Source organism: Gymnoscopelus microlampas (assembly GCF_963454915.1).
Source record: "Gymnoscopelus microlampas genome assembly, chromosome: 13".
Lineage (NCBI taxonomy): Eukaryota > Metazoa > Chordata > Actinopteri > Myctophiformes > Myctophidae > Gymnoscopelus > Gymnoscopelus microlampas.
Window position 1 is genome coordinate 47,186,944 of NC_139950.1, and position 11,897 is coordinate 47,198,840.

The following is an 11,897-nucleotide window of genomic DNA, read 5'->3' on the forward strand; positions in this document are numbered from 1 at the left end:
CCTAAATCCTTCTAAATATTGTGTTCCAGGGACCCCCAGAAGCAAAGATTTGAGTTAAAATGTGTGTGTATATATTTATATACAGATTTGCACACATTTTCACGATTGTTTTTTTCCAAAAATAGCAGATAAACAAGCTCATAGCGTTATATAATGAGTCAGGCTCTAGGACCTGCCTCTCCCCCAGTGAGGGATTCCAGCCACCAACTTATTTCAGAAGTCGTGAAGAGAAAATAGAAACGTCCACATGCTTTGAGTGACCACACACACACACACACACACACACACACACACACACACACACACACACACAGTGTGACCAACGGGCAGAACAAGAGGAATAGTGAGAAACTGAAAGTTCAATGTTCAGTAGAAAGACAGAAATAGAGAGATGGAGGTAAAGAGGGAAAGACGCTCATTTTACATTTCTTTGGGCTATTTTAGAAAAAAATTGAAAAGTTGTGCAAATATTTGAATATACATTTTTAAAGGGAACATTTGTAACTCAAATCTTTGCTTCTGGGGGGGTCCCTGGAACAACATATTTTGAGACGGGGGTCCACGGCCAAATACATATCAAAAAATGTTTTCTGAATCCTAACAGTATGTTGCTATATATCAGTGGTGCTCCAACTTCTCCATGTCAAGGACCCCCAGAATGATGTGTATTTGGCCACGGACCCCCATCTCAAATTATGTTGTTCCAGGGACCCCCAAAAGCACAGATCGGAGTTAAAAATGTTCGCTTTAAAAAAATATATATATATTCAAAGCTTTGCACACATTTTCACGATTTTTCAAAATAATGCTTTTTAGCTCAAATGAAAAAGTGACACAGATGCGTTCCAGGTCTTAATGGGTTAAAAATCAGTATCACACTAGAACAGAAGTCTTCAACGGGGGTCCAGGAACCCTAGGGGGTCCTCAGAGATAGTGCAGGGGGACCGGCAAGTCTTTGTGTGATAGGATTTGTATTGTTTTTTCATGAACCACTTCAACCCTAGCATCCCTTTTCTGAGGCAAAAAAATCACACCCTGTGTGAAGTGAGTGGTGCCTTGCTTAGCTTGGCTAACATGTTCAATCAGCCAAGCTAACATGTCCAATGTTAGCTTGGCTGATGGCACTGATGTCACTTTGAAACATGTAAACAATGTTTCGAAGTGACACACCTATTTATAGGGCGCTATTTCGTCATGCGTCTCGCTAGCCAATCAAAGCACACCCTTTCAACATATTGTCACGTGTCACGTGATGCTTGACCAATGTTAGCTTGGTGGACACACGGACATAGAGACATACATACATACAGGCACACAGACAAAGCCACGTATAGGAGTGGTTGTCTTCGGCACCACTCAAAAATAGCAGATCTACAAGCTCACGGTGCCTGACGCTGCGCCTCCTAAGCCAAAGAGCTTTAGGATTCCAGGGGAAAAAGAGCAGATCAAGTAAAAAAAATTTAAAAAAAGTTTCATCTGAAACACAATTTTACACAATATGTAAGGGGGGGTCCCTGCTTCATCTCTCTCTCTCTCTCTCAGCTAGGGGGTCCTTGGCCTGAAACACGTTGAAGACCCCCGCCCTAGAATATCCCAACCGGTGTAGTTATTATGGGGGTCCTTGAAACGTCAAACGTTTGAGTAGCACTGAGACAGATCACCAGACCATCAGCTGTGTGTGTGTGTGTGTGTGTGTGTGTGTGTGTGGGCCTGCAGACTGCAGACGATAATTGGCAGCTCTCTGACGTTGCTCTATTTATAACGGCCTGAGAACGAGAACAGAGAACGGGGCGGTCTACGGTCCCTGGCTCTCTCTCTCTCTCCGCACGACTCCGCTCCACGACAAGACACACACACACACACACACACACACACACACACACACACACACACACATTTACAGCTGAGACAACAATGTAAGCGGACGGACGGACGGACGGACAGACAGAGACAGGAAGCATCAGGAAGAGGCCAATGAGTGTCATGAAGCTAAAGCAATTCAGTCCCGACAAAACACAGCCCAGCTGTTTGTGTGTCCTACCGTGCACTTTATACTGGCTCTGTGTGTGTGTCCTACCGTGCACTTTGTACTGGCTCTGTGTGTGTGTCCTACCGTGCACTTTGTACTGGCTCTGTTTGTGTGTCCTACCGTGCACTTTATACTGGCTCTGTGTGTGTGTGTCCTACCGTGCACTTTATACTGGCTCTGTGTGTGTGTCCTACCGTGCACTTTATACTGGCTCTGTGTGTGTGTCCTACCGTGCACTTTATACTGGCTCTGTGTGTGTGTCCTACCGTGCACTTTACACTGGCTCTGTGTGTGTGTCCTACCGTGCACTTTACACTGCCTCTGCACCGGCTTCGAATGCTATCAATGCATTGAATGGGAGATTATCACGTTTTATCAGACCATTGAATGGGCGAAGTAGGCGAGCTACCGTCTACCCCGCGATTTGTCAAACCATTCATTGGGCGTAATCAGGAGCTACTGACCTACCGACGGAGGCGGAGCAGTCCCCACAACAATATTTACGATTCTGTCCATATCGGTACATAACTCGAACGGCGCTGAGTAGGCACAGGCGAGGGTCGCACCGCTCCGGACGGCAACTCAGTCGCCTTAGCTCCTTCGGTGGCCCGTCGCGGGGCTCCACCTCGCCTGAGACTGCGCGCCTCCGTCATGGTCCGAAACCGAAACAACCAAAACCAAAACCGAAACTAAAGTATTTAAGTCATCTCCGTCGGTAGGTCAGTAGCTCCTGATTACGCCCACTGAATGGTCTGATAAATCGCGGGGTAGACGGTAGGTCGCCTACTTCGCCCATTCAATGGTCTGATAGAACGTGATAATCTCCCATTCTATGCATTGATAGCATCCGAATCAGGTGGCCTCTGCACGTTTAACCATTTAAAACACATTCAATCCAGGACACATCTGTGTCATTTTTACATTTCTTTGGCTATTCAAAAATAGCTTATCTACAATTTGAGTTTATAGATCTGCTATTTTTGAAAAATCATGAAATTTGTGCAAATCTTTACAAATGTCTTCCTAGCAGTTTAAAAAAAAACTGTATGTTGCTATAATATCAGTGGTTCTCAAACTTTTTTCATGTCAAGGACCCCCACAATTATGTTTTTGGCCGTGGACCCCCATCTAAAAATATTTTGTTCCAGGGACCCCCCTATAGGCACAGATTTATATATATATATATATATATATATATATATATATATATATATATATATATATATATATATATATATATATATATATATATATATATATATATATATATATATATGATTCCATAGAGAATGTGTGCTTTATGTCACATTCTTTTTCACCACAAATGAAGAATCCCCCAAAAATCTAAGCATTGTTTTGTTTTTAAGTCACCAATTTCATCCAATCAGTGGAGAGAGACCTTTTTTATCAGCTTCAACTCATCTCTTTGTTTCATCACTTCTAATGTCACTGTGTCCCATACGAGGTCTCTCTGCTGATTGGATTAAATCGGTATCCCGACCTGAAAATGTTCCGTTTACTAAAGAGCTGGAGAGATGGACAAACACTCTATAGCAGTGATTACTGTCAAAATACACAGTTATATAACAATGATTAACACACATATTTCACCTACAGCTACTTTAACATGTCGTCTGATGGACAAAAAGGACCTCTTCAGTTTGACCTTATTGTATGTTGGAACACTGCATCTCCTTCCTGAAGGCAGCAACCTATATTCTCCATTTAAAGCATGGCTAGTGTTTGCAGTGATATTCCTTGCCAACCTTATCATACTGTTATTATACGTAGATGTATAGAGCCTCTGAAGTGGCTGTCCAACAATCTTTGAACAAATGTTCAGTTGCTGCAGCAGTTGTGACTTTAAGGCTACAGACAGACATCCATACCAGGTGGTTCTACAGTACTGAAGAACACTCATAATAACAGAAGTGAAAAACAAAAGAAGAATCTGTCTACTAGCACCAAAAGATCTCAGACGGCGAAGGAAATAAGACTCTTTGCTTTGTCTTCTTACCCACTGATTCAATCTGGTCTCTTTCCATGACAAAAGGTGTTCTATTACTACTCCTAGGTATGTATACGAACATACCTGCTTGATCTGTTCACTATGAATAGTAATGGGGCATCTGTGTATCTCTATTTAAAACACTTTGTGATGAACAGAGTCACGCTGTGAACCAGGAGCATGTCTGGACGTGTGTGTGTGAACTCAGCTTGTGCTGAATGAACCCCACACACACACACAGTCACACATACACACACAGACAGTCTCACACGCGCGCGCGCACACACACACAGACAGTCTCACACGCGCGCGCGCGTGCACACACACACACACACACACACACACACACACACACACACACACACACACACACACACACACACACACACACACACACACACACACACACACACACACACACACACACACACACACACACACACAGAAAAAGTACTCAAATGTTTTAATTAAGTAAAAGTATCAACACTGCAATGTAGAAGTACTCCGTTACAAATAAAAGTCCGGAATTCAAAATGTACTTTAGTAAAAGTACGCAAGTAATTGGTATCAAAATGTACTTAAAAAGTACCAAAAGTACTACAATGTTTGAAAATAGCAGATTTACAAGCTCACAACGCGTCGCAATGCGACGCGTTGTGAGCTTGTAGATCTGCTATTTTCAAATCTACAAGCTCACAACGCGTCGCGATGCGACGCGTTGCGACGCATTGTGAGCTTGTAGATCTGCTATTTTCAAATCTACAAGCTCACAACGTGTCGCGTTGCGACGCGTTGTGAGCTTGTAGATCTGCTATTTTCAAATCTACAATTTACAAGCTCACAACGCGTCGCGATGCGGCGCGTTGTGAGCTTGTAGATCTGCTATTTTCAAATAGCCTAGGTATGAAATAGCGCTGACGTGGTTAATGTATGTTTTATAAAGTAATAATTTATAACTCAGTTCCTTTACACCACTGGTAGTGCCTTAGTAATCTAGGATCATAGGTAAACCAAGAACCTAGCATCAGTCTAAACATTATAATATAGAATTATAAACAATCTGTACATTGAAACTATACAAACTATAGGACACCAGATCTACAAATGAACCTGGTATCTGTCTAACATTACATGCTATCAAAATGTCATTTATTTACCTTTGCATAATCCTGCAAGGTCGTCAAGGCTCTAGGTCAATGCTGCTAATGTTTAGTCTGAGCTACTATGAGCCACACGCACACACACACACTTCCGTGTGTGTGTGTGTGTGTGTGTGTGTGTGTGTGTGTGTGTGTGTGTGTGTTTTGAAGCCTAAAAAAAGCCCTCAGGCGACTAAAGGTTACGTGCACATTCCTGGCATAGAGAGACGTGTCAGAGGAAGGTGTGAAGGCAACACACTGAGACACACTGAAAGCTGTCCAACCTGTATGTCTGTCTGTCTACACACACACACACACACACACACACACACACAACCTGTATGTCTGTCTACACACACACACACACACACACACACACACACACACACACACACACACACACACACACACACACACACACACACACACACACACACACACACACACACACACACACACACACACACACACACACACACACACACACACACACACAACCTGTATGTCTGTCTACACACACACACACACACACACACACACCCTGTATGTCTGTCCGCACACACTCACACACACACACAACCTGTATGTCTGTGTACACACACACACACACACACACACACACACACACACACACACACACACACACACACACACACACACACACTAAAGCAGTGCTACTCAGGGACAGACGTAGCATACAGCTAACGCACGGTGACACTAGAAGCTAGTATAACACAGATGATAAATAGTTGTTGAGACTAAACCACTGTAATTCATGAACACCTGAACATCCATGAGAGGCTGAGATCCTGTGGTAACATGGTACAATGGTAAAGTGGTAAATGGTGCATTTATATAGCACTTTTATCCAAAGCGCTTTACAGAGATTCTACACATTCACAGTTCACACACACATTCACACACCGATGGAGGAGGATGGATTCTACAGCCAAGACTCACCCTTACTGACTCAATAACCCTTACTAAAGTCTGTCCAGATGAATGCCTGAACAAGTAATGCTATACTCAGAGACTTACACAGGACTGTGATTGTTCAGTACCTACGTTATGTGCGCGCACACGCGAACACACACACACACACACACACACACACACACACACACACACACACACACACACACACACACACACACACACACACACACACACACACGGTGAGAGCATCCCACTGGCATATAGACGTATATCATGAAATGAAACGTTGCTCTCACAGGCCTTCTACCCTCAGCTCTCTGTAACTCTGTCTCAAACTCTCCAAGCACCGTTTCCAAAGTCATGTGATCTCTGTAGCAACTAACTGACCGATAGTATTTACCATCGTTTAGTCCAATGGTTCTCAACCAGTGGTCCTTGGGGGCGGGTTCCAGGTGGTCCCCAGCTAAATGATGGAGAGCTGGTAACCAAATGGACCCTTATAGATCTTTATCTCTTGAGAGCGTAAAATGAAATCAAATGGACCCTTACGGGTCCATTTGGTTTCATTTTACACTCTCAAGAGTTACATTATTGTTAAACATCTGCATTACTTAATTAAAGAATTGTTATTTAGATCATCATTTGCCTGTTATCTCTCCTATGATACCAACATCAATACAGCATGGATGGAACTGTGGACACAATCTTATCCAACAATAATTCTTGGGTCTGAGAGTCTGAATCTCATATAATGAGGCTCAAATACCCAATAAATAATGGACCTTGATATGACAAGGGTTGAAAAGCACTGGTTGAGTCTGTGGCAAAGTGTCAATCCCCCCCATGTCTGAGCTAAATGAACATGACTAAAATGTCTCTCACTCTAACATGAGGAGAAATACCCACCAGACTACAGACAACAACACAGAGCAGAGCACTTACATACATGTAGAAACCTGTTGCACTAAGTCTTAGGTTGAAGCTCATGAGTTTGTGTACAACAGTCTTAGGTTGAAGCTCATAAGTCTGTTTACAACAATCTTAGGTTGAAGCTCATAAGCAGAGGCTTAGTGAGTGTACACACAGAGTCACAGATCATGACATGAAGATTAAATATGATTTATAACTCAACCTTTTATGAAGCGGGCCAGGGCAACGGATGTAAACCTTAACCCTATGTGGTACCATATAGAGGACTAATTTAAACCATAACCCCATCTCTAAACTGCTCGAGGTGCCAACAATGACTTATAAAAAACACGGTGAAGCAGCATTCTGCTTCTACGGACCGACAGCGTGGAATAAACTCCCATTACACCTAAGACAGGCAGCCTCTGTGGATAGCTTTAAAGCACAGCTCAAGACCTACTTATTCACTCTTGCTTTTAGCTGATCTTTTTTTGGTTGATTTTTAAATCTCTGTGTTGTTATCCATGTCCTGATTCACTGCCTTTTGCTATTATTTTAATGTTGTTTTATGCTTTTGCTTTTCTTTTTTGCTTTATTGTTAAATTAGTTGTAACTGTGATTGTATTCTTGCTCTGTAAAGCACTTTTTTGAGCTGCATTTCATGTCATGAAAGGTGCTATACAAATAAAGTTTATCATCATTATTATTATTATTATTATTAAACAGCTCACAGTAGAGTGAGGGATCAGATCAGATCGGTCAGTAGCTGAATCACTCATCATCCAATGTCACTTGGACTCTGCATGCACCTCATGGTACCATAGCACCACAGAGGCCTTAAAAACAAGGCTCCACACATCCCAAAACACACTGGTCAGGCTACTCACCTAACCCCTGCTCATGATGCTAGGGTGGGATGGCTCAGGGTAGAGGACAGAGTACAGTAACTTGCAATAGGCCTGGTCTACAAGATACACCACACCACAAAGACACCCATGTATCTGTCAAAGAACTTCAAGAGTGAGTAACGCAAACAGGCACAACACCAGGGGGCGCTCCACTGATCTCATTCCCTCCAGATTCGGCACAAACATGAGGATCAATTCATTCTACTATTATGCCACCAAAATGTGGAATGTCCTACTATAACCACCAAGACATCAAACCATGTGACTCCCTACCTTCCTTCAAACCCTCCATTAAAGAACACCTGTCTGCAATGTACAACTGGACCCAGACATTTCTTCTAGCTTGACAGAATAAATGACCACCCACTGTTTTTTTCAGTAAATATACTTTTACTGCTCCTAGTATTGATGTATTGTATGTCTTGATGAATTGAATACACAGGACCACAATGGAAAACAATGGATTATACTTTTCGCACTTTTCTGCAAACTGCAAACTGTTAATAAAGTATTCAATAGATCAATCAAACATAGATAATTAATACAAAGCGTGTGTGTGTGTGTGTGTGTGTGTGTGTGTGTGTGTGTGTGTGTGTGTGTGTGTGTGTGTGTGTGTGTGTGTGTGTGACAGACAGAGACAGAGACAGAGAGAGAGAGAGAGAGAGAGAGAGAGAGAGAGAGAGAGAGAGAGAGAGAGAGAGAGAGAGAGAGAGAGAGAGAGAGAGAGAGAGAGAGAGAGAGCATGTGGTAGTGTAATGATGGTGATTATCAGCTAGTGTGTAATGTTGGTCATCTGGTCAACATTGAGCCTTTGATAACAGCCTGTGTGTTTCAGAGGAGACAGAAGGACTAGAGAGGTGATCTTATCACCACTTTGTTGTATCACTTTATTACTACAGCCCAGACACAGGAGACTTAAACCCCTTATCACTAAAAAGGGTTTCACTATGTAACTTTATGACAACTACAATAGACCACTCTATGTCACATACACATGAAAAGTTGTATTTTTACTCCATTAAGACCTGAAGCTGATTCTACAAAATATATATGTATTTATTTGTACACTTATGTTGCTATAATATCAGTGATTCTTAAACTATTTCATCTGAAGGACACCCCAAAAGTATATATATTTGGCCACGGACCCCCATCTCAAAATATTGTGCAATAGGGACCCCCACAGAAGCAAAGATTTGAGTCCAAAAAAAATCCTTTAAAGAAATATATATATATATATTCAAATATATATACACATTTTCACAATAAAAAAAAAAAAGCAGATCTACTCAAATCAAAATCAAAATCAAATCTATGAGCTTAGATTTGCTTTTAATAGAAAAAGTATAAAACAATGTTTTGTTTAGCTCAAATCTAAAATGACACAGATGCTCTACTGGTTTTAATGGAATAAGCAACACGTTCCACCTTCTCCCTGAATCTATAGTCACAGAGTTTATGTCTGACAGCAACACTATGCAGCATGCATACACAACTAACATGACCGTGTCATTATTACTACACATCTCTTACATTAAATGTACTCACTGCTAGAACTAAAGATAGATAGATACACACACCACTTGAAGGCATCATGGAGATCAGACGGTGTATGTTTAAACTACTGTAAGAGATCAACCAGTAGAAACAACAATACTGTATGACTTCTATATACTACTGTGAACTTCTATATAATACTGTATGACTTCTATAGAAGGATGTGATCATTGTGTGGGCTCTGACCTGCTCTGACCTTCCACACACACACACACACACACACACACACACACACACACACACACACACACACACACACACACACACACACACACACACACACACACACACACACACACACACACACACACACACACACACACACACACACACACACACACACACACACACACACACACACACACACACACAGTAGTTGCAGCCCTGCCCTGTCTAACACTACAGAGACACAACCAAAGCAAACCCACTGTTGTCTTAAAGGTCTATTTCACCACAATATCAAAGCTGTTGGTCAAACTCACAAGCCTTATTTTCTTTTTTTCTACAATGCACTAGTAGTTTTTAACCAGCCTACCGGCGGGTTTGAAACACCGGGCTACTAGAGCAACAATGAAAGTAAGCTGCCTTCCTCCATTTAAAGACAGACAACCCAGAAGAAACTGCATACAGACAGACAGACAGAGAGACAGACAGACAGACAGACAGCTAACACATGACCAACGGTTGTTGATGCCGTGGTCTTATAAATCCCTAAATCATACCTGAGCTGTAATTCCTAATAACGTCAGAACTGTGTGGAGAGAGTCTGTCTGTCTCCCATGATGCATTGCAGTGGCTCTTACAAGCTTGTATCTGTGTGTTATTTATGTCTCAAGGACCACCCACTCACACAGGTTAGCTTTTTTTTTTTTTTTCGAAAAATGTTACTTTTCAGGATAGCAGAAAATAGCAGATCTACAAGCTCAACATGTGTTGCATCGGTACTTTTTGTGTGACTAAATAGGGGGAAGAAACACAAGTTAAAATGAGGTTTCTGACCCAACAACAACAACGATATGAATGTGAACCAGGAGCTCAGCTGACCCATCAGTGCAGGCTGTGTGTGTGTGTGTGTGTGTGTGTGTGTGTGTGTGTGTGTGTGTGTGTGTGTGTGTGTGTGTGTGTGTGTGTGTGTGTGTGTGTGTGTGTGTGTGTGTGTGTGTGTGTGTGTGTGTGTGTGTGTGTGTGTGTGTGTGTTTGTGTTTGTGTGTGTGTGTGTGTGTGTGTGTGTGTGTACTCAGTGTGTGAAGTGGAACTTTGTGAGGGGATTACACAGACGTGTGCCACACTCACACCCCCCCACCCCCCCGGAAACCATCCTCTATGTTATCGTTGTTGTCGGGCAGAAACCTCTTATCTCCTTATTCTTAAGGGATAGTTCACCCCCAATATTACTTTTTTTCCTATCGATTAGTCACCACATGGGTAAATTCCCGGTACACAAAGAGTCTCCTTTGTGTCTCCTACCGGAACCGCTGCCGGTCATCAAATTATTGGCTTAGGAATGAGAAACAAAACTAAAAAATATATCTCAACTAATCCATAGAAAATAATTAAGTCACTTTTTGGCTGAACTATCCCTATATAAGTGTTTTTCCCCGTAAATTAACGCCCTACTTGATCACACTACAGCAGTGTTTCTCAACCAGTGGTCCGGGAACCACCAGTGGTCCTTGAGGGGGTTTCAGGTGGTCCCCAGTGAAATTAGTTAACATAGCGTCACAATCATTTTAACCACTTAGCTTTGGCTATTCAAACATAGCAGATATACAAGCTCATAGTAGGGCACAGAGTGTCGCACTATGAGCTTGCAGATCTGCTGTTTTTTAACGATCTTGAAAATGTGTGCAAATCTTTGAATATATATATTTTCTTAAAGCAAACATTTTTAACTCAAATCTTTGCTTCTGGGGGGGGTCCCTGGCACAAAACATTTTCAGATGGGGGTCCGCGGCCAAATGTATATTAATTTAGGAGTCCTTACTACAAGGAGGACTGCACTACAGCGTCACACACAAGCATCAGAAGTAGCAGATCTACAAGCCAATAACGCCAAGCGACACGTTTCGAGCTTGTAGATCTGCTACTTTTGATGTTTTTTTTTGTGAACTTGAATCCTGTAAAGTAACATAGTTTTGGGCATGCGAGGTTTGGTTTCCACCATGACAGAGACCTTATACTGCATTGATGGTGTACCCCAGGGCTCTGTTCTTGGCCCCCTCCTCTTTTCCCCTCCTCACCAAAAACAATTAGAATAGCTGTCCTACAAGGTCACAGCGCATCACGTTGCCAGGTTGGAGATCACCTACGTGGCCCGATATGGATTTATTTTTTTCCAAAATGTCCAAACATTTCAACAACAAATCTTGAACGGGGGTCCCTGAGACAAAATGTTTTCAGATGGGGTTTGT

At 42.2% G+C, this 11,897-nt stretch overlaps 1 protein-coding gene across 3 annotated transcripts in view; it reads right to left on the reverse strand.

Moving 5' to 3' along the window:
* The window catches only part of LOC311058923 (bone morphogenetic protein receptor type-1A-like), an 83,030-nt gene that overhangs the window by 40,552 nt on the left and 30,581 nt on the right, over window positions 1–11,897 (reverse strand). The gene's annotated exons all lie outside the window — the stretch shown is intronic.